This window comes from Tachypleus tridentatus, chromosome 7, assembly GCF_004210375.1.
Source record: "Tachypleus tridentatus isolate NWPU-2018 chromosome 7, ASM421037v1, whole genome shotgun sequence".
NCBI classification, from domain to species: domain Eukaryota; kingdom Metazoa; phylum Arthropoda; class Merostomata; order Xiphosura; family Limulidae; genus Tachypleus; species Tachypleus tridentatus.
This window is the reverse complement of record NC_134831.1, coordinates 41,880,274-41,903,535: the sequence shown is the minus strand read 5'-3', so window position 1 is coordinate 41,903,535 and position 23,262 is coordinate 41,880,274. Positions and strand designations below refer to the sequence as shown.

The 23,262-nt window shown below is 35.0% G+C and overlaps 1 long non-coding RNA gene across 1 annotated transcript; it reads right to left on the bottom strand.

Annotated features, from left to right (window-relative positions):
* Positions 1 to 880: 880 nt before the first annotated feature.
* Positions 881 to 23,046, bottom strand: LOC143255520 (uncharacterized). The gene is made up of 3 exons (XR_013030686.1): positions 22,876 to 23,046; positions 22,591 to 22,617; positions 881 to 1,142 (listed from the first exon to the last, which is right to left on the bottom strand). It is a non-coding gene; the product is annotated as an uncharacterized LOC143255520 (long non-coding RNA).
* Positions 23,047 to 23,262: the final 216 nt, after the last annotated feature.

The following is a 23,262-nucleotide window of genomic DNA, read 5'->3' as shown; positions in this document are numbered from 1 at the left end:
AAATAAGAAGACAAAGATACAAAAACAGGTTGTTATTTTTATAGCTTTACTGGGATATTTTGGATACAGATTATATCATTTAAATGATATAATTTAATTTTTTTACTGTATATAATGGTGTTAAATATTGTATTTGTAGTTCTCAAGATAATGAAGTTGAGGTACATAACGCTCCCGTTTTCTCCTGACCGCGCAGGATAAAATGTATCATCACCACAATAACGATCTTCTGGACTATATTTTCCATGATCATCTTTCTTCCTCTGCTGTTTTCGAATTCACGTTCAATCCATAAAAAACGGTAGAAGCTTCTAGTACACTGGTCCACGTGCTTAGCCCATTTTCTAAACCCACTTTAAAATGAATAAAAAATCAACAACGAATATGCTTTAAATTTTACGTGCAAATAAGTTGCTTCTGATTACTATAGGTGGCGCTCTAATCCCATTCTTGCTTACAACTGGTTACACAATGTCTTCCGTAGTCTTCACAGATTGTCACTGAAAACACTTGTTAACGGAACCACCTATCAAAATTTTATCCTTGAAGGGCAATAGCGTTAAATCCTCACGTTCTGCAATTTTTTGATTCGCAGAACCCTCAGTTATTTCAGTAGTAACCCCAAGGGTTTCCTTACCCGATAAAAAACACCACCTGCCCGAGGCACTCGTGTGAGAGGGGGTATGACAACATTTTCAAAGAGTTATGTCAAAATGATCTTCGAAGACGTTTTAGCCGCCCTTGCGTAGGGTGGCTATGCCATATAAATAAGGACATCCTTGCCTGGGTCACCTTAAGTCCATCTGTCAATTTGGTCCTATTACCTCAAAAACTGTGGGAGTAATTCACAGTAAAACAAACACACAGGAACGTGAATTAATATGGGTTAAGTTAAATTTTCGAACATCCATTCCTTAATAATGAAGACGTAAAATAAAAACGGTCGTCCATGATGTTTGTTTTCTGGAATGTTTCTCACAAAAAGAAAATAGAAAAGTTTGAACACAAGTAGGCTTATCCAGTTAGAACACACTTGCTGATACGAACTGGCATATCATGAACTTGTTGTACACGTACTCGCATAAGCTGGAGCGTTTGTTGATGCTGTTGAAAATAGAGAAAAGCAGGTGCATGGTACTATCCTAGGAATGAAATATAACAAGTGGTTTTTCATCTGTCAAACATATTTTTATCAGTATTGTTATTTCTACCGAGCGCAGACATGTTACAAAAAACTAGCCGTATTACAAAGTTGAAAAACTACAGAAATGTTTTCCTTTTCTTTAACAACCACGCCACCTTTTCCCCACAATTTTGCTATTCTTCAGATTCTGCAATAAGTGCTTGTTTGGAATTACGCACCAAGCTACACAATGGGCTATCTGTGTTCTGCCCACCACGGGTATCAGACCCTGGTTTCTAGCGATGTGAGTTCGCAGACATTGTCACTGAGGTTCAGTACGACAAATGATCACGGTTCGATGAAATGCTTATGAGAACATCCTTCCCCAGAGGTCTCCTCACAGTTGTTGTTTTCATAATAAAATCCCCATTGGATAAACTGGAATGCACTAGAATACAAAGTTACCATGCATATTGCAATAACCGTTTTATCAGATTTACGTTTCCTATACAAGAACCAATCAAAAACTGGAAATCGAAAGTAATGATCGGGAAATAGCAAGGGGGGAAAATGCCCCCAAAGTAACGAAGCGATAACTGAAACGTCTTAATTACTAAAATCATTAACTACCAATGATAAGACTGTTTCACCTCTCTCTTCTTCTTATAAAGCAGAAACTGATAACTGTGGATGGTACTACAGCTTGGTAATATTCTGATTACACGGCAACTACAGGACTACTTTTTATTATTATGTAATACGTACTCTAGCGTAATAATCACAATACAATCTTCTCGTTTGCTTGTTTTGAATTTCGTGAAGAGCTACACGAAGGCGATCTGCGCTAGCCGTCTCTAATTTATCAGTGTAAGACTAGAGGGAAGGCAACCAACTGGTCATCACTGCCCACCACCAACTCCTAGATTACTCTTTTAGCAGCGAATAGTGGGATTGACCGTATATTATAACGCCCCCCACGACTGAAAAGGACAAACATGTTTGGTGTGATAGAGATTCATACTCGTGACCCTCAAATTGCGAGTCGAGTGTCTCCTAGTCATAATTTTCTCTTTCCGATTAGATTGTGTGATTTTTACATCTAAATATACATATATATATAACAGCGATATTTTATATACCTTGGCATCTTTCGTCTAGCTCTGCGAAATGTCCTTTCGGTGCCAAAAACGGAAAATTTGATATTAACATTATATCCTTGTGAAATTCGTTTTCACTGGTATTTACAATTTCGTCCATATTATTGTCATAAAATAATTCTTCCTTCTTACTAAATTCGTCTATATAAAGAATATTCTTATTACCCTGAGAAACATGTCTAAGGCTGAGTAAGAAAGACCTGTTTTAAATAACATTAAAGTATTCCACTGAATATTTATATCTATGAGGATATTTTGTTTGCTTCTAGTTACGCACAAAGCTATACAAAGGGCTTGCTCCATTCTGCCCACCACGGGTATCAAAAACCGGTTCCTAGTGGTACAAGTCCGCAGACGTGCCTCTCTGTATATGTCTACTCATATAAATCACGTAACTGCATGCAGCATTAGTTAACTTAACAATATACATCAAGTGACTATATACAGCAATAGTTAATCTGTGTACATCACGTAACCATTCACACGACCACTTAATCAGATGTATCTACATAGACTATTACTTAATCTAAAAATATACATCATATGACTGTATACATCACTAGTTAATATAACAATATACATCACGAGACTGTATGCACCGTGAATTAATATAACAATACAGATCACGTGATTGTATATACCACTAGTTAATCAGATATATCTACATACACCATTAGTTAATCTAACAATCTACATCAGGTGACTATATACATCACTAGTTAACCTAACTGTACATCACGTGACAACATGCACAACTAGTTAATCGGATATTTCTACATACACATCAGTTAATCTAACAACCTACAACTTGTGACTACATGCATCACTTGTTAACCTAAAAATATGCATCACGTGTCTACATACACCTGTTAGAAATTTAGTAATCTATATCACGTGAATGCATATATCCGTACGTCTATACATCTACATTACCTGGCTATATAAAAAACGACACTTGTCTAATATTAACCTACTTCACGCGATTATGTATACCTGAAAAATACCAATTCTACTGTCATATAAAAGCTGTGTTGACTCTTCAAATACGATATAAAATTATACGGCACAAAAATGTAAATCCTGAATAAACTGATTCTTCGCGCGTGGTAATATTTCGAATGTTGTATATAGTAATTCCCTGCAGATAAACAGAGACCGTTTTACAAACCGCCGAACTTTTATCTACTAAAACATACCTTATGTATGTTTTTTACATCTACTAAATTTCTTTTAAGTTAAGGAGGCAATTGTGACTTCTGGCCTAACATACCTGTTTGTAAAAGGATAGATCTGATGTTTTATGGCGATCTGCACCTTGAAAGTGGAAGTAACGTCCGAAATAACACTCGTTTTCCCACTTCAGACAGGAAATGATGTCTTTAAAAGGCATACTGAAGTATTTAACTGATTCCACAGGTTTCTGAAAATCTTTTGCTAAGCAATAACTAATGTTATAACCTACAATAATGATTTTTGGAACATCAAATTAAGCTCCTAACCCGAATGATTTCCAAAGCAGGAAGTTACGTTATCACTATTAGTTATTGCATTTGTTTCTCACGTTGATTTCTGCGTTGTTTAATCGTGTTTAACAAAACAAAACAACAACTTAACACGTTCTGAGCATGGGAAGCAATTTTATGTAAACTTGCAGCTGCCGTGAGCATTTGTGCATAGCTTTTCTCGCCATAACTGAGAGCCCAAAAGTTAAACTGACTGATTACCCAATACGTGTAAATTGAATACCATTTTCTGCCTTTGAAAACTTGGTGTTTCCTCACAAACTATCATAATGAAGTTTTACAGAATTATTACTGTCACATGTTGCAACCGAAATATTTTATATTACAATTTTCACTGCCACACACTACAACTGTAAATATTTTATATCACAATTACCACTGTCAAACATTACAATTTAAATGTTTTCTATTACAATTATCACTGTCACACATTACAACTTAAATATTTTGCATTACAATTACCACTGTCACACATTACAACTTAAATATTTTGCATTACAATTACCACTGTCACACATTACGAATGGAATATTTTATATTACAATTATCACTGTCACACACTACAACCGTAAATATTTTATATCGCAATTACCATTGTCACACACTACAACCGTAAATATTGTATATCGCAATAACCATTGTCACACACTACAACCGTATATATTGTATATCGCAATTACCATTGTCACACATTACAAATGGAATATTTTATATTACAGTTACCACTGTCACACATTACAACCGAAATATTTTCTATTACAATTATCACTGTCACACATTACAACCTTAAATATTTTATATCACAATTACCATTGTCACACATTACGAATGGAATATTTTATATTACAATTACCACTGTCACACATTACAACCGAAATACTTTCTATTACAATTATTACTGGCACACATCACAAGTTAAATATTTTGCATTACAATTATCACTGTCACACATTACAACTTAAATATTTTGCATTACAATTACCACTGTCATACATTACGAATGGAATATTTTATATTACAATTACCACTGTCAAATGTTGCAACCGAAATATTTTATATTACAATTATCACTGTCACACACTACAACCGTAAATATTTTATATCGCAATTACCATTGTCACACACTACAACCGTAAATATTTTATATCGCAATTACCATTGTCACACACTACAACCGTAAATATTGTATATCGCAATAACCATTGTCACACACTACAACCGTATATATTGTATATCGCAATTACCATTGTCACACATTACAAATGGAATATTTTATATTACAGTTACCACTGTCACACATTACAACCGAAATATTTTCTATTACAATTTTCACTGTCACACACTACAACTGTAAATATTTTATATCACAATTACAACTGCCACACATAACGAATGGAATATTTTATATTACAATTACCAGTTTCACACATTACGAATAAAATATTTTATATTACAACTACCACTGTCACACATTACAACCGAAATACGTTCTATTACAATTACTACTGGTACACATTACAACTTAAATATTTTGCATTAGAATGACTACTGTCACACATTGCAAATGAAATATTTTATATAATAATTATCACTGTCATACATTACAACTGAAATATTTTATATAATAATTATCACTGTCATACATTACAAGTGAAATATTTCATACTTGAATTATCACTATCACACATTACAACTGTAAATAATTTATACTATAGTTATCACTATCACACATTACAACTGTAAATAATTTATACTATATTTATCTCATTCACAAATTCTAATGTGTTCTAACTGCAAATATTTTGTAGTAGAATTATCACATGAAGTCATGCATTACCATATTCAGGAGAGAATATCCCTAACCTTCGTTAGAAACGCTTAAGTTATCCAAAGTGATTATGAGTAGTGTACGCCAAATAAACTTGAAAAATACGAAGGGAAAATCAATAATGTATGTTATCAACTTCACGCAGCAATCTTCGAGGTCGTGATTTTTATATGGCACAAAAATTAAAATTACGCAACGTCTGTGTACAAAATGAAAATAAAAATGACGTATTGACTGTACAGCATAATTGTAAACTAGGTTTACGTGCCTTAAGTAGAAACAACCTAAAATTTAAAAGAATGTTAGTAACGATCAATACAGTTGTAACACGAAAATCAATTTAATGCTTTTCTTGTTGTTTAGAGAAATAACAAACACACTTTAAGACTTTAGACATCTTTTAGACAGGCCATTATTCAGAGTACTTAGCCAATAGGCAAGCAGTATGACATGAGCCAAGTCAAACATAGCACACACCTGAGCCCTGTTTGACAAGTCTAGTTTGTTAGTTCTGTTATTAATTTCGCGCAAAGCTACACGATGGCTATCTGCTGTAGCCTTCTCTAATTTAGCAGTGTAAGACCAGAGAAAAGGCAACTAGCTAGTCATTACCACCCATCGCCAACTCTTGGGCTACCCTTCTGCTAAAAAAAATAGTTAAATTGATCGTAACATTATACCGCTCTGATGACTGAAAAGGCGAGCATGTTTGGTGTGATGGAGATTCGAGCCCGCGACCCTCGGATTACGAATCGAGCGCCCTAACCACCTGGCCATTCCAGACCCTCTTTGTCTGGAAATTGAGACTTTGACCATCCAGTCAACTAATGGTTACGTTATTGTATGTAAATTGTGTAAAAAAATACTGCAAAAGTAAAATTCAAATATCTGAGTTTGACCAGTTTTACTCGTGGCAAAGGGGCAAACAATAACCATACCGAAACATGAGAGTTATCAATTTGGAATATATTGCAACTTCTAGTTTTCTGTCTTTACATTTTCACGTAAAATGAAACGCTTGGATACAATTATTCCAAACAAGTAACAAGATACATCTGTTTCGCTAGAAACAGGTGTTTTACTTTCCCAAAATTATATACCACTTGGTCAAAAGAGAATACCAGAAAGACACGAATGTGATATACAAACGATAATATGCAATACTAGAATACTTATAAACTTAAATATACCTACAATATCGTAACATGAATACCCACTCATACAATATGATATAAGCAGACTGTGATACAAATTTACATAAACCTATAATACTGTCACGTGCTACATATCCAATACAAAATACAGTTCCAACCATATAAACAATGTGTGTGATTCAACTTTACTCAAATTAACAATTCTGTCACGTGCTATACGTGTAGTATTTAATACTGTGTCACCACGACACACGGTGTATCGTGCGGTCAAAACAACTTGGAGACATACTAGCTCGAACTGTGGTAATCTAAATTATTACATATTTTCGGTGGATGTTTGTTTGTTTGTTCAGGATTTCGTGCAAAACTACTCAAGGGCTATCTGCGCTAGCCATCCCTAATTTAGCGGTGTAAAACTAGAGGGAAGGCAACTAGTCATCACCACTCACCGCCAACTCTTGGGCTACTCTTTTGCCAACGAACAGTGGGATTGCACATTATAACGCCCCCACAGCTGAAAGGGCAAGCATGTTTGGTGCGACGGGGATTCGAACCCGCGACCCTCAGATTACGATTCGAACGCCTTAACCCACCGGCCATGCCGGGCCCCAGTGGATGTGCTCTACTGGTCTTTTACTTCACGTACCAAATTTCAAGGCAAAGAAATGTCTGATATATAGAATTTCCAATTTGGAATAAATTACTTCTTTTTTTTCTCTTCCTATCAAAAGTGCGGAAAATTTATTTGATAGAAAAACATGCTCAACTTTCATGGATTTTTTTTTCTTTCAAATCTGATACACTGATAGATCCTTTCAACGAACAATTAGGAATCTTACTTCGTATAAATATAGCCCACACGTGCAAAGTTATTCAACAAATAAAACACTCAAATAAAAATACTTGATAAGGCTGTACCGAGTGCATGCGGGTGAAGACAAGAAACTGTTAATATAATTTCATGGCGTTGCTACAAAAGAGTTATTAACACAGTTTTAGAGAGGTAAAGAAATTACGACCACATATATTTTAAAGAATATGTCCGGTTCTGTAAAAAATCTGTTCCAAATAATATAGAGTTGCGATCCCAAAGCTAATGTGGATTACTATCGGGTGTCACTTTCTTACTTGTTGTAGTCTGTTGGTGTGTATTGATAAAAAGCCATCATGTCTAATCAAACACATTTTAGGTGTGAAAAAAGGTGCGGCCAAAAAAAAAAAAAGGGATTCATTCGTTAGTCAGGACGCGTTTTTTGTTCAGTCTGGGGCATGATGGTGGGTAGAAAAACACGTGGACCACCTGACTAATGAATAAATATTTACTGTAAAATTATTATCAATGCTATAAGTATAGCTGTCAGTTTGGCCGCCATTTTTGATTTCATACCTTTAAGACACTCGCTGAATTTTTTTTTATCGCACCATTTTTTTTCACGCCGAAAGTATTTATAATTTCATACAAAGTGTGTGTGTGTGATACAACTTTACATAAATTAACAATACTAGCACGTGCTATATGTAAAATACGAAATATTGTTTCATATAATGTGTATTTTTCTTACAGCAAAGTCACATCGGGCTATGTGCTGTGTCCAGAGGGGAATCGAACCCCTGATTTTAGCGTTGTAATCCGAAGATTTACCACTGTCCCACCGGGGAATGTTTCGTATAACACTGTAATACAACTTTATACAAACTAACAATACTGTCACGTGCTATGTGTACAATATGAAATATTGTTTCATATAAACAGTGTGTAATAACTACTTCACAGTAACAATGCTGTAATATGTTACATGTACAATGTGATATAGTGTAGTACATGAAGCTACAATTACAATTCCGTTATAGAAGACATGTACACAGAATATGAAGTTTAATAATATGTCACATATAAATGAGTTAATATACGAACATCGAGCACCGTGTCTATTTGCTATTACACACATAAATACTCATCGGGTTATCTATTCTGTTCCCACCACGAGCATCGAGCACCGAATTTCAGCACTGTAAACGCTCAGACTTGCCGCTGACTCACAGGGGTCCAACGGGTCTGACCAATAGCAGGTGCGTAACTACAACAATCCTTTAAGATATTTTAAGTTTTTAACTAGTTTAATCTTCCACAACACGTTAACCCTAATTTCCTCGTTAATTATGCATTAGCTCTTACAAAACACGGACTTCCAACAAAACATTTAATGCTCATATGACGGATTATCAGATGCAGAACACATATTACAACTTACTTTAGGGCTAATGACTGTACAGCACGAGAATAGCGTATTACTAAATCACTGAAAGAAATAGTGAAGTCTGTGTCCATCAGATACGGACGGGTACATACATCTCGGTAACAGCACGAAGAAGAAAAAACAAAATGGCAGGCACGGAAAAAGAAAAAGAAAATAAATGCGGGAAATGTCTGGGTGATGAAACAGCCCTATTAAAAAACTGGTATCTTCAGTACGGGTTGGTGAAATAAGGTCGCATACTTAGCGGTAACGATCACGTGCAGGATCATGCTTTGACGCTCTGCATTCCTTTGTTGTAAAATAGTTTATTACATTGGTTCAGAAAAAAAAAAAAACGTGAATAAACAAATAAAACTGTTAAATGGTTCATGTCTCTGTGTCCATAACGACTTTTAACTGGTGATAAAAGGTGGCCATCAAGTAAAAACAAAATCGCTTTACTTCTCGTTAACCAAGTAATCATCTAAACGGGTTTTCAACATTTATTTTCTACACGCACTGCTGAGTAAGCTCTATAGTTTTGCAATATTAAACTGTTGTATGTGAAAGTAGACAAACCACGTTGTGTCTGTGTAAAAAACTTTCCCAAAACTGAGAGGATATGTTTAGACACCATCGTTCCCAATGTTAATATCCTCTTTTTTTTTTTTGTATGTGTGCGAAATTAACAGGTCAAATTCAAAAGGTATATACTGGGTTAGGCCTAAACTTTGTTTGTACCTCATGTTAATATCATTTTATTTTGAGTATCTGCACGATATTAATTAGTCGAGTTCAATAAGTACCTACTGAGTTACGCCTCAGCTTCATTGTACTTAATATTAATTATCCTAGTTTTCGTCTACGATATTAATAGGTCGAATTCATACAGGTATAGTCTGGATTACGCCTAAAATTCAATGTACCTAATCTTAATTATCTTTAGTTTTTGTCTGCGATATTAATAGGTCGAGTTCAACACGTACATAACTAGTTAGGACTAGACATCGCTATACATATTTTTTATATTCTTTCTCTTTTGTTTTGTATGCTATAGTAAAAGGCCGAGTTCAGTAAATTAGGCCTAATTTAATATGATCCGAGTGTGTGTATAATAAAACCTTACTTAACAGAAAAATCATTATGCCAAAGACAAAGAAAAACAACTGAAATGTATATTACTTAGGAAAATTCCTGTCGTAATGGCGTTCAAACGTACAGATATCCCATTTATTTGGCATTTAGCATAACGTATCTTACCTACTTTCACGGGTTTCGTCTTACCATCACCAAAATCGACCATGATACTATACCCAACCGAAGGATTATCCTAACAGGTTTAGAATTAACTCCCGAGGATAGACAAATAAATAGCCCTGGAAATTATGTTGATATGATCGTCAAAACAGACCAACAACAAAAGACTAATTTGCTAAATGCACAATCTATTATCACAATTCACATTTAGGGTGAGACTATTTGTTTTTTTTTTAATTTCGCGCAAAGCTACACGAGGACTAGCTACTCTAGTCGTCCCTAATTTAGCAGTGTAAAACTAGAGAGAAAACAGCTAGTCATCACACCCACCGCCAACTCTTGGGCTACTCTTTTACCAACAAATAGTGTGTTTGACTGTAACATTATAACATACCCACAGATGAAAGGGTGAGCATGTTTTTTTGTTAGGGGGATTTGAACTTGCGAGCCTCAGATTACAAGTCGATCGACCTAACCGTCTGGCCATGAAGAGGGCCACTTGGAGTGAGATATTAAACATGAAATAAAAAATATAGAAAAAAACTCTTTAATGTTCAATTATAATAATGTAAGCATATCCCCACTCTAACTGAACTCATTCAAATATAAGCCGAACTCGCTGAGATAAATTCAAAGTCTTGAAGTCAGCCCTTCCAGGGACGGTATAGTGAAGTATAATCCTGGCTAGCTGAAACGAACTCATCAGATAATTGAAATCAGACTTTCCAGGGACGGTGTAGTGAATGTGTTACAAATCAGATGATGAAGGCAATACTTATATAGTCTAATTTGTTTTATCTACTGATAAGATTTTTCATGCGCAAAGCTATACAAAAGCAGAAACGAATAGTGAAAACGTATATAGTCTCTACTTGTAGAGTACCAAAGTCCTGTATATAATTTTACAACCGGGAATAAGGTTACACTCTAGGAGTACCCCCGCTGGAACAGCGGTAAGTCTACGGATTTACAACACAAAAATAAAAAGTTCGATTCCCCTCGGTGGACTCAGCAGATAGCCCAATGTGACTTTGCTATAAGAAAACACACACATAAACTCTAGGATGATTTCCAGGTAATATATCTGATAAAAATAACAGTTGTTTAGTTAGCTAATCGTGAATCAAATGAAGGCCTGATACAAGTAATTTTATTTACCATTTACAACACATCTGTTATCTTTAGATAACCAGAAAGACCAGCCAGAAAGACAGTAACGTAAAATGTAAATGTAATTTTAATGTTAATATTTTATACTTATAATCAATTCCTCATCAAAGCGAAATCCTAACTAAAAATTAACTTAGCAATAATTATTAGCTATGTTAATTCACTGTTCTCACTCATAAAATTGAGATAGCATTGACTCATCAGTTGTGAACTCTCGCTATCAGTGACATTTTCGTCCATAATTCCAATAACATCTCATGCGAATTGGTTATGTCGTCTAATTTGCTAGCTTTTGCATGCATCGTATCCTGTATCTTCCTTCGTATGCAACGAAACATATGATTGTAATAACACACAAAGCTCTATACTCGTTCCTCCCCCCTCGGACAGTAAGTCTACAGATTTGCAACGCAAATATCAGGTGTTCGATTCCCTGTTACCCATATTTACGGCTATAATATCAACGATACTATTATAAGCTATATTTTCCATAATTTAATTCACATGTTAGCTCAACATGTTCTCAAGGTCGAAAAGTTTACAAATGTAGGCCTAAAATATGCAGAGTGTCTTATACAGAACGTCACAAAAATCTAATAACTTCGAAAAATATCAAAAAATGAGACATCGGATAAAAGTACCAGTGAACCAGTTGATTAGCTAGCTAATAGTAAGACAGTAGTTTCAAGTCGGTAGAATGTTGGTCATTTTATGAAATACTTCATGTAGTTTTAATTACTGACTATTCAGTTGCTCTATCGCTTAACTGTGAAACTATTCAAGTCAATTTACTTTTATATTAGTCGTATTATCTACCATCTGCGAACTATTTCCGTTTGAACGTCACTTGTAAACTTAGGCCTACAAGTTACAACATAGTATAACAACGTTACAGAGAGGTTACGAAAGAAATTGATTTTTGTCGTTACGTGGACTGGGGTTCGAAATAGTTTTAAGAAATAATTTAAACGAACCCGCCCAACAAATAAACAATCTTACAACACAATGTTTGGCCTGTACAACAGTTTTTAAAAGAACAGGGAGAACATGGGTATGAGAGTTATTGTTTGTTTTTGAATTTCGCGTAAAACTACACGAAGGCTATCTACGCTAGCCGTCCCTAATTTAGCAGTGTAGACTAGAGGTAAGGCAGGTAATCATCACGACCCACCGCCAACTCTTGAGCTATTATTTTTACAACGAAGAGTGTGATTGGCCATCAAATTACGTCGCACCACGACAAAAACAGCGAGTATGTTTGTTATGACAGGGATTCGAACCCATAACTCTCAGATTACGAGTCGAGCACCCTAAACATCTGGCCATGCTGGGCCAGATTTTAAATAACAACTAATGACCAGAAAAGAAACGGCATTTCATTCATATATCTGGAAAAATCTCTCAATTCATAGCGAGAATTAAAAGATAAAAGGCGTTTCAGTTGTTTCCATGAAGTTGACTCAGCAAAATAAATAAATTTAGTGATGACAATAATAAACAGATTTAGTGATGGCAATAATAAATAAAATAAAAAAGCGTTTCTTTTCTGTATGCGTAAAATTGATTTTGCGAAATTAAGAGCTTTAGTGACGACCATTAAAAAGAATAAGAAGAAATAACATCGTTTAATTTCTGTATCTATAAAGTACCTCAAAGGACCACGAGTGTCGTCTAGACAAGAAACTGTTTCCTTTCTGAGCCGTAAAAGATGACTTAACGAACTTAAACGAGTCTTATCTACGTATAAAAGAAAATCGTTTAATCGACAGAGGTTCGCTAACTTCGGAGAAATTTCGTAATTTTCTTCAAGACAAGCGAACATCGAGTTCACATAAAGTTTAAGTAAATCTTCTATGAATTGCCTGTTGTAAACTAAAAATAGAAATAAAATTAAGATGGGCCTGCGCACATAAACTCTGGTTAGTCGCGCGCTGCACTGTGATATACCTCCATAAAGTGTTTAAAAGTCGTAAACATGCGTTCTAGAGGAATCCCGGCCGCATTAGCTACGGCATGACTCTCCGGTTATGACGCATAAAACCCCGACATGTTATGCTGAAGAGAGCACGTGCTGCGTGCTTTCCTGGCAAGACCAAAGTTTATGGGTACTATTATTAAAACAATTTCGCTGATAAAGTTGTGGTTACAGCCGCTGTTACGTGCCCACATCAACTCGTGTCAGAATTTTATGCGTTTATACAAGGACACGTTAGATGACTAGACGACCACCATCTAACGAAACGGTTTGTACGTTACACTTGGTTAATGGAAACAAAGTAGGTACGTTAGACGAACACTATGTAACGTGACGTATTGTATGTTACGCTTGGTTAGACTGGACACAAAGTTGGTACGTTAGATGACTGGACGAACACTATGTAACATGACGAGTTGTATGTTACACTTGGTTAGACTGGAAACAAAAAACGTACAGTGAATTACTAATCAATTACTAAGTAAATATAACGGGACAAACAAACGATACAAAAAAACTAAAAATGTTCCCGGTACATTGGTTAAGTAAACGTAAATATTTTCTGAGAAATATACTAAAAGTATATAATTTTAAGGAGTGTGCGTTTATACTTGTATTTAAAAAAAAAAAAACACACTTTACACAACGCTGTATGAATTCGTAAGTAAGGCAGAAATTGGCTGCCACACGTGAAATTGACAGCAGTGTCCACTTTGTAATTTCGGGTTAGATAAGACAGTTTTATCCCACATACTTTTCTGTTTTTGAAATATATTAAATATACGATTACACATACATTTAAAGTGGTTAATGATTAGCTGCAGAAGTTTAAATATGAACAATGCTTTATCACATGTCCAACAGAAATATTTTTCTGCAAGATTTTCCTTATTTTCTATAATAAAACAAACCTAAATCATATATATATATATATATATAACTTTTCAACATTTATCTTTAATCCTTTTACTTATTTGTTTGTATTTATATATATATACACACCTACAACGCTCTTATCAAGTCTTGCCTTCTTAATACAATCTCTGCAAATTCACTAAATCTGCTGGCACATATGAACAGCGCGAACAGAAATCAAGTTCATTTCACCTAATAACACTTCTGTGCTACCTTTACACCCACTATAACACATTTCACGTTACCCACACCTCAGGTGTTACGATCTTGTATTCAATGATTTAATAATTGTCTCTTCTTGAATTCCTGAATGAGAGATATTAGAATAATCAGACCTAATTTCGATGTCTTTCAGCTCATATAATCATTACAACTCTTAATAAAACAAGTTTTTTTCGTTCCAACTAATCAACCCATTTATATTCTAATTCACAATTCACGTTCCGAAAGACTGTATCTACAAACATAATCTAACAAAGTTCAGGTATTCAAATGGAGCTGCTTTAATTTAGGTAGTTTATGCATTGTAATCCATTTAAACTAATCGTAAAAGTAATGTTGTGGTATTTTCTTGGGCTCTCACATCTATTATGCATTACAAAAGTTCATAAAAGTAAACCGAACCGACACAGTTAGCATTAGGTAGCAAATCAACCGAAACTTGAATAATCAGAAAGACGTCGACGGCCAATTGCTCAAAATAAAATTGGAATTTGTAGAAAACTATGATCAGCTAAATCCCTCAACAAACGTTATACAAAGAAGAACAAGACGTTAAAATTCAACAAAACTTCGACAGAAAATGTTGCTCGTTACCCAGTATATACAAGTTTTGTGTATCAATATTACATTTCGTACGAGCACACATAATAGCAGATTTGCGTGTGATATAATTCGAGATCGTTACTATTGGACGTATAATAAATATATTTACATATGTGTATACATGGAATATTGAACACTTTATGTATAAACTAGCTTAGATTGCTTAAGGGTTTGTAATGAAAAGAAGAAAAAAAAGAAACTCTTTCGAAGGACAGGACGGCCCATCAATTCTCGGATACATTTTTAAGCTATAGGCACAAAACGATTTCTTATAACAAGCATATTATCTTTAAATGTATCTAGGTATTATTGTTCTAGTGATATATATAAAAACGTGGTTTGCACAATGTATCAACCTACACAAAAATCACTGAGTTTACTAGATATTACACTTATGGCGGAATCTGCAGAATATGTTTATATAAACTTTTGTGCAATGTAAATTATTTACTACAGAAATGTTGTATCTCCCGCAATATATTCAAGATAAAATGTCAATAACTGAGTTTTAATGACGCAACATACATAAGCTCCAGTAACGTAACCGTAACAACTTAGTTATCTACACTACATTGACAGGGTTTTATGTACATTGTGGGGTAAAGGTTCTTCAACAGTAGGTGTTTATGTGTTGTTGACGATACGTGCACACAAAACACTAACAGTACACAATCCACTTGTTTTAAAACAATATATTCAAAATAACTCAAACTGTAAATAATTATATTTTCTTGTCAAAATCCACTCAGGCTGATTTAATTATTTAAGAATCCGGTTAACAAGAAGAATTATTTTTCTCTATTCTTATCGGTGAATAGTGAATAATTCACTTACTTTACCACGTGGGTTACCACAGCTGTATCCCGAACCTTAATTAACTGTACCCATTTTGTCAAAGTCCGCATAGAAGGGCTCAATTATCTTACAGCACCCTTTGGTAAGATAAATTATTCTCCTTACCTATACTAAACTGTGAAACTCACCATAGAATATCGCCTGTTATGGCTAATCATTCACACACCGGCGAAGTTCACATTTTATAAAATAGAATATCGCCTGTTACGGCTAATCATTCACACACCGGCGAAGTTCACATTTTATAAAATAGAATATCGCCTGTTATGGCTAATCATTCACACACCGGCGAAGTTCACATTTTATAAAATAGAATATCGCCTGTTATGGCTAATCATTCACACACCGGCGAAGTTCACATTTTATAAAATAGAATATCGCCTGTTATGGCTAATCATTCACACACCGGCGAAGTTCACATTTTATAAAATAGAATATCGCCTGTTATGGCTAATCATTCACACACCGGCGAAGTTCACATTTTATAAAATAGAATATCGCCTGTTATGGCTAATCATTCACACACCGGCGAAGTTCACATTTTATAAAATAGAATATCGCCTGTTACGGCTAATCATTCACACACCGGCGAAGTTCACATTTTATAAAATAGAATATCGCCTGTTATGGCTAATGATTCACACACCGGCAAAGTTCACATTTTATAAAATAGAATATCGCCTGTTATGGCTAATCATTCACACACCGGCGAAGTTCACATTTTATAAAATAGAATATCGCCTGTTATGGCTAATCATTCACACACCGGCGAAGTTCACATTTTATAAAATAGAATATCGCCTGTTACGGCTAATCATTCACACACCGGCGAAGTTCACATTTTATAACCGAGCTTTAATTTCACTTCCCTTTCTCTCGTACGGTCGGTCACCTGTATATAGCTTGTTCACTGATGGCTCGAATCCTCGACAAACCACATGACGCGATGATTTAAGAATACTCAGTTAGGTACGAAGAAATATACCGAAAATTCTAGTAATGTGACGTCAATAATATTAGTAAAGCACAGGAAACAAAGTAATTGCAAAGACATTGTACGATTTGAACAGTGTGTTTTCTTATAGCAAAGCCACATCGGGCTATCTGCTGAGCCCACCGAGGGGTTGAACAGAGTTACGTAACAAATATTCATCATAGCTAACACTTTCAAGACAGTCTTCCACTAAACGATCATTAGATATTAAGCCGTAAAAGAAACTAAGTAATAAAACTTACACTAAACATACATACATACACAAGTAAACTACGGTAACATTATCTTAACTCAGTTTACTGATGCTACATAAACAAAAAACCAAAATAAAATATTATTTTACATAATTACAGGCACCTACGTAAAATCAGAAGTAAGCCTATCTATCTACATGTTAACTCACCCATCTATCTATGTATCCATTACATTCCCCTCTTTTCACATACTTACCATTTATATATACACTTTCCTACCTACCATCTAACTATTCACCTGCTTACTAACGATTTATCTGTCCAACTACCTATCAACCCACTTTTTTTTATTATTACCCACCAAGCCATCTATACACCTTGGTATTCATCCTACTTACTCACTAATCTATCCACCTTCCAATGCATCTACTCTTCTATCTTCCATCTACCCATTTGTCTATCAACTTACTCCTCTTATTCCTCAGAAAATAAATATACCAAAAATTCGAACGCAGCTCAAATAACGCTAACATTACGGTTTCAAGTTGTATAGTTAGGTTTAGCTTATTACGGTTTCAAGTTGTGTACAGTTAGGTTTAGCTTATTACGGTTTCAAGTTGTGTACAATCAGGCTTGGCTTATTGCGATTTCAAGTTGCTTACTAAGATTTCAAATTGTATACAGTTAGACTTAGCTTACTACGATTTCAAGTTGCTTACTAAGATTTCAAATTGTATATAGTTAGGCTTAGCTTACTACGATTTCAAGTTCTGTACGCTTACTCATCACAAGTTCTTAACGCAATGTTTTAATTCTCAAGATACAAGTCAAAGTAAAGATGAACAAAATAACGAGACTATGTTACATTTAAAAGTAAAAACAAAGATACTGGAATTTGCAGAGCTCTTATCCCGAAATATGGTTTGACAGTTCACACAGCTTAAAAACTGTTCTAAAATAAATGACTCGAGTAGAGAACATCTAATTCGTAACACAAAGTTAGCCCTAAAAAACAACACACGACGTCCAAACCAAGGGTAATAAAATCGGTTAACTAGAGTTTACACTATGAACACGCATGTGCGAGTTGGTGAAGAACAACAAATCACTCTTGCCCAAATTCTTTATCCAAATTAAAAGTTCCAGAGAGTGACTATTTATCACTTACATTAGGTCCGTAATGTAAAAGACTGTCTGATCGTTGTTCATGAACTCGTCGTGATACGAAAACGCCCGAAGGCGACAAATTGCTTCAAAACTCTATTAAATTTGCTTCTTCTGTTGCTTGTTCCCGCGTGAGTAAATCCATAATAGACGCCTGTCACCAGTTCTATTCACCATGGATAATGGATTGTTCATTACCGATTCAATACACCAGGCAATCTATTATACCGTGCAATCTCCCTTAATTTATACATAACTCAGTAGATTCTTAGAAACGACGCGATTGAGAAAGAGAGTTCGACTAAACTCTAACATCGGAACAAAAACACATCGACTAAAGGTATCAATCTTACCAATAATAATACAGACATAATTTCAACCTTGTGACTGCCGCATTTAGCCTATACTGATTAAGCTTAAGTGTTGTCCTTTTTGTTTTACGTGAGAAATGACAGACAGATACATAAATAGATAGACACTGATAACAAGACAGAATACCTTGCTTTTTTTACATTTGGTTTGAACAATGCCAAATCAAACCTCTATTATAATGGATATGTTTTGTTCTTGTTTTTTAACAGCTCTAGTAAAATGTGAATTTCAAAGATTTTTTTATGTGAAATTATTCTATGTAAAACATACATAAGAGATAAAGATGATTAACGAAATTAGCAACTGACAGGAACCGCTATTAATTTCCAAAAAACTTTAGAACTTTCTGCTGCCAGAATTCACGAGGAGAGATAAGGAGAAATAAAGAAAAAGACAGAAATCGAAAGAGAAAGGAAAAAAGAAAAACGAAAAGTTAGAGAAAGGATGTTACATTCTTGTGTTCGTACGTTGCATCAATCCAATTTCCTTCGTCGGAAATGTTCACACCGACATTTCTTACAGGCACTTCCACCCACATTAACGAGAATGGGTCGATGTCGTTCGATCTATCGGCTTTAGCTGTGTAAGCGCAGTATAAGATGTAGTAGGGGGGTTCATTCTGATGGACTCCGTGGCTTTTTCTGGGGGGGCGGAGCACGGGAGATTTGTTAACAGATGACAGATGGATGAAAAGACTGTATGGGACCTGTCACCGCATACTTCTTCAACCTCGCTTCGTACGTGTGTGCGTGTGAACCATGAACATTAAGGGGCCAATCGATAATAATGTCGGCTCAGCTAGAGTCGATGTGAGAACTGTTTTTAGCGAACGTAAAAACTTTCTTAATAAAACCGTACCCCCTGTTTCATCCCCCCATTCACCACAGCATACCAGTGAAACAGAATATAGGAAGAAACAACAGCACACAACCCCGTCAGTTCTTACGGGTGGGAAGAAAACCTTACCTACTGTTCATAAGACGTGCGTATGTATTAGGGGCGTTTGTTGTGGGTAGTTGTCTCAAATCACACACATAATCAACTTCGAAACTCCTTACAAGACATATGATATATATACACACACACACACACACACACACACACATATATATATATATCAAACAATACCCAAAACCTCCAGGAAAAACAATGTTTTCGTACAACCAAAACATCTTCAAATACCCAAAAACAAGACGGGACAAAAGAAAACAACAACAAAAAATCATAAATTTGTTGAAAAACTTCAACTTTCAGAAAAACTAGTTTTTAAAAATAAATTATGAACAAACAGAAGGTATAAATATAATACGGTCGCGTGTATTACCTTTACCAGGATTAGAAAATGTAAACAAACAAAACGACTATCATACTTCTATTACTTTCACAGTTGTATTAATTGTCTAATATCGCATTAAAATATACATCTGTATATCCACTGGTCAGTTTTAATAACCTGAGTGTCTAAGTCTTGATCTTATGGTTAACAACCCTGAAATATGACGCTGAGGTTAATGCCCTCAAAATATTGACTTTAGGAGTCAATAATCTTCCTGGGGTTAGTATCTATAAATCCTGATCATGAGATGGGTAAACAAAAGTATAACTTTGGGGCTAGTGCCCGCAAAACTATGACTTAAGAGTTAATAATCATAAAGTATGGTTGCAGAATTAGTAACTCCAAATCCTGACCATAAGGGTCAGTAAATCTAAAGCTTGGTTCTGGAGTGGGTTACTCTAAATACTGACACACATGTTGGTGCTCCTAAATCTTGGGCATAGGAAGACTGACTATTACGGTAGTGACCATAAATCCTGATTCTAAGATTAGTGCCCATATGGTCATGAAGTTAGTTACAATGAAATCAGACACTTGAATAGGTGATTCTAACGTCTGGCCAAGAGATAGTGACCTTAAAATTTGTAAAATATTATATTATGTTATATATACCAAAGCTGTGCTAACAGATATACAGACAGAAGGTCATAATGTTCAGTGAAGAATAATTCACTATGCTATTTACTGTATTCACTGACCAATCACATTCGATCCGGAATAGGTACAGAGCCTAAGCTGAAGGGATGTCGTTAGATCTATCAGCAGTGAGTTTGGTAGAACTTAGGTATTCAGTAACTAATAACGTCCCATAATGCCAGTCATAACTTTTGTTGTCATCTGCATGGCAATGACAGAGACGTGCCATTAACCTTTTTAAAATGGTGTTTATGTGGTTACAATGACCAGTCCAAGGCCATTTAAATACGTTTTCAGTTATATATAATATGTAATGAAAACAAGGAACGAACAATTCTTCTCATTCTTGTTAAACACAAAAGCGAAAATACATCAACACATCATCGTGAACAACTGTGTGTGTATATTATTATACGTCATGACGAACAACTGTGTGTGTATATTATTATACGTCATGACGAACAACTATGTATGTATATTATTATGCGTCATGACGAACAACTGTGTGTGTATATTATTATGCGTCATGACGAACAACTCTGTGTGTATATTAGTATACGTAATAACGAACAACTCTGTGTGTATATTATTATACGTCATGACGAACAACTGTGTGTGTATATTATTATGCGTCATGACGAACAACTGTGTGTGTATATTATTATACGTCATGACGAACAACTGTGTGTGTATATTATTATGCGTCATGACGAACAACTGTGTGTGTATATTATTATGCGTCATGACGAACAACTGTGTGTGTATATTATTATGCGTCATGACGAACAACTGTGTGTGTATATTATTATGCGTCATGACGAACAACTCTGTGTGTATATTAGTATACGTAATAACGAACAACTCTGTGTGTATATTATTATACGTCATGACGAACAACTGTGTGTGTATATTATTATGCGTCATGACGAACAACTCTGTGTGTATATTAGTATACGTAATAACGAACAACTCTGCGTGTATGTTAATTATTATACGTAATAACAAACAACTCTGTGTGTATATTATTATGCGTCATGACGAACAACTGTGTGTGTATATTATTATACGTCATGACGAACAACTGTGTGTGTATATTATTATACGTCATGACGAACAACTGTGTGTGTATATTATTATGCGTCATGACGAACAACTGTGTGTGTATATTATTATGCGTCATGACGAACAACTCTGTGTGTATATTAGTATACGTAATAACGAACAACTCTGTGTGTATATTATTATACGTCATGACGAACAACTGTGTGTGTATATTATTATGCGTCATGACGAACAACTCTGTGTGTATATTAGTATACGTAATAACGAACAACTCTGCGTGTATGTTAATTATTATACGTAATAACAAACAACTCTGTGTGTATATTAGTATACGTAATAACGAACAACTCTGCGTGTATATTATTATACGTAATAACAAACAACTCTGTGTGTATATTAGTATACGTAATAACGAACAACTCTGCGTGTATATTATTATACGTAATAACAAACAACTCTGTGTGTATATTAGTATACGTAATAACGAACAACTCTGCGTGTATGTTAATTATTATACGTAATAACAAACAACTCTGTGTGTATATTATTATAAGTTATAACGAACAACTCTGTGTGTATATTAGTATACGTAATAACGAACAACTCTGCGTGTATGTTAATTATTATACGTAATAACAAACAACTCTGTGTGTATATTAGTATACGTAATAACGAACAACTCTGCGTGTATATTATTATACGTAATAACAAACAACTCTGTGTGTATATTAGTATACGTAATAACGAACATCCCTGTGTGTATATTATTAAGTTCAGTTTCTACACAGAGATGAAAAGAAAGTTCAAACTTACCCTATCGTCTCCGCTTTCACTATCGCACTGCAAGAAAAAATAACAAGACACCACATTAACAACGGTTATCAATTTCAATATATTACGACAAACACACTTAGCATGTTAAACCACATTGAGAAATCAGGCGTGACAGACTAAAATAGCTGGATGGACGAATGAACAGAAGAACAGATAAATATATAAGGATATTTCTACAGGTTTGAGTTTGTTTTTTAAAAAATTTCCTCTAGTACTTTAAAACTGTAGTTCGCGCGCTCATCGTGATCCCGGACGTTTATTTACCTTGGTGTTCACCTTTCCTTCTGTCATTTCCAACACAGTAATATATCCAAACTCTGCGTTGTGAAGTATACCAATAGATTTCGGTGACTGTTACAGACACCAAGAGACAATGATTCTTACAGAAAAGACAGAAAATTGGGGTAAGCCCCGCCCGGCTTCAATTGATCGGCGGTCAGGCCGTCGTCTCGCTGTTCGTGAAGAGAGCGGAACATAATCCTATTGTGTCCTATCCACCTCCAAATAGCAGTTACGCTCTATCACGTGATACTGCGCGCGCATCCTTTTCTAAGGGACGAAGTTTCGTAGTGAACAATATACCATTTCCAGTTCTGTTGACACGATAGAGAAGACAAAGTTCGAAGTCGCACGGTGTATGTTTGTACACGA